Genomic DNA, 2,439 nt, shown 5'->3' on the forward strand with positions numbered 1-2,439 from the left:
CACCTTCATTGGCCGTCACCACCCGCCCCGCCCTACCCTTCCTCCGGTTGGCCCGTTTTCCGCGAGGGGCGGGGCCGCCGCCGCAGGGACCGGGACCCGGGGTCGCCAGCCGGGGTGGGCGGGAGGGGCCGGCGGTCACGTGGGCCGGCGGGCGGTGAAGCGCGGGGGCGGGGGTGGGGCGGCGAGGGGCATCGGGAGGCCATTTTGGGGGCGTAGTGGCTGGCCGCCCTTGACCGGCCCCTGCCCGGGCGCTGGACTGGCAGCCGCCCGCCAGAGCATCTTCTCGCCTCAGCTGCCGAGCAGTGCCCCGCTGCCGGGTTCTCGGCCGGAACCTCTGTCCAGACTCCTTTCTGCCCTTCCCCTACCTCCGCATAAACCAGAATACTCTTCCGTGGCATCCTGCGGAAGATACCTTCCCGGTCCCCAGACGTCAGCAGCCCCTCCACTTCAGCTCCGTCTCCCTTTTTCCAACCTGAGCCGGATCCCAATCTTGGATTCTCCTCCCTAATCTCCTGGCCTCCACAAACCATTCAGCCTGGCACCTTTTTCTTCATAGTATGTATCACCTTCCAGAGTATATAATTTAATCTAAAATTCGTATTCGTCGTTTGTCTCTCGTCCTACTCTAAGCTCCACCAGAGCAAAAATCTGTTTTGTTCTCTGGTTTATCCCAAATGCCTACAACAGGGACAGGCATCTGTTAGGCACTTAGTAAATATTTGTCGAGTGAATGAATGGGAAGGGGCGGGGTGAATTTACATGGAATACGAATGACTTTCATTCTAAACAGAAGAGGATCTCAACCCCAGATTGTAAATCCATTTTAGACTTTCGCGTTTCAAGAAGTGGGGAAATTGATTCCAGAACGCTGAAGAGTAAAGTCGGGGTGCTCCGCAAACTGCAGACAGGCCGGCTAATCAACTAGCTGCAGTTAAACAGCGAGAAAGCTAACTTCCGAGATTTCAATGGTTGAGGTATGTGAAAAAGAGATAGACTTAGTTTGCGTTGCTAGGTTCCGATATTCGCATTTATTCAACAAATATTGATTATGTACCTATTTGGCGTTGAAGAGGAATCCTATATGCTGCTGACAGTCTAGTGCTTTCGAGGGAGCTCATTTCCCTCCCCTTCCCCCAAGCTTCGAAGGCTAGGTGTAGGTCCTGGACAGTAAAGTTCCATCTCCAGGTTTCTAGGCTGGGAAGCAAATCTGCATTCCAAGGGAAGCTTTTAGGTAGGGATTAGAGTCATCGAACTGGCCCATGCCCCAGGGTGGGACAGAAAAGAAAAGAAAAGCACGGGGGTTGGGGATCGGAAAAGGAAGTGCCTCTTCAGGACCAAGTACCTTCAAACCCATGGGGTGGTTTTTTTAAGATTTTTTTTTTTTTTAAATATAAGATTGTTTAACTGACCTAAATATTGGGAAATGGAAATGCCTAAACTCCCCTAAGGTAACGCCTCAATCGTTAGGCTACTTAGTGTACTTGTAAAGTTAGAGTGACAAAGGAGACACCCACCCCAACCCTATGAATACAGATTACAAGGAAAAACTGGGAGGCCTCTGAGTCACAGAGATAGTCACCTGTTCCTCAAGGAAGCACACAATCTCAGAGAGACATTTCCCAGACACAGGGGGCAAAGGTGACACTGAGGCCTTTTTCAGAGTTTATGTTCTCTCTCCTTAAGAAATGTTACACTTTGGCAGAAGTGACCAGTTTATAAATACAGCAAAGGCAGAAAATTAGAGCAAAACCTAGAATCCAGGAAGAAGAAATGAATTACATTGGTATATATTCAAGAGGGTAATTTTACTTTTGTGAAATGGAATAGAAGAGAATGATATAGGTAAACTGGAAAAGGCTTCATGAAAGAAAAGTGAATTTGGAGCCAAATTCTCATCCTACAATTCTTTCCTCAGTTCTTGAGTTATCCAAGACTGTCACCACTACCACTAACAACTCTACTGAAATCGTTGTCCCGGGGATTGCCTATTATTCTGTGCCCAGTTCCTAAATGGAGCAGCAGGAAGGCTACACAGGAAGAGTAATTAAAGATAAGTCAGTAACTGAAACTCCAGCACTTTGGCCACCTCATGCGAAGAGTTGACTCATTGGAAAAGACTCTGATGCTGGGAGGGATTGGGGGCAGGAGGAGAAGGGGACGACAGAGGATGAGATGGCTGGATGGCATCACTGACTCTTGGACGTGAGTCTGAGTGAACTCCGGGAGTTGGTGATGGACAGGGAGGCCTGGTGTGCTGCGATTCATGGGGTCGCAAAGAGTCGGACATGACTGAGCGACTGAACTGAACTGAACTGAACTAAAATAACTGAAAAGGAGTGATGCCACTGGCTGAGCTTAAAAGGACAGGAGACAGAAGGGATTTGGGGAATAATCTAAAAGAGGAAGAATAAAATAAATTAGCTTTGGAAATTCCATCTT

General features: G+C 48.9%; 1 long non-coding RNA gene across 1 annotated transcript; it reads left to right on the top strand.

Annotated features, from left to right (window-relative positions):
- The first annotated feature begins 198 nt into the window (after positions 1-198).
- LOC112585562 lies at positions 199-2,143 on the top strand. Its single transcript, XR_003109994.2, has 3 exons — positions 199-555; positions 828-974; positions 1,916-2,143. It is a non-coding gene; the product is annotated as an uncharacterized LOC112585562 (long non-coding RNA).
- The last annotated feature ends 296 nt before the right edge of the window (positions 2,144-2,439 follow it).

Source organism: Bubalus bubalis, chromosome 6 (assembly GCF_019923935.1).
Source record: "Bubalus bubalis isolate 160015118507 breed Murrah chromosome 6, NDDB_SH_1, whole genome shotgun sequence".
Classification (NCBI taxonomy): Eukaryota; Metazoa; Chordata; class Mammalia; order Artiodactyla; family Bovidae; genus Bubalus; species Bubalus bubalis.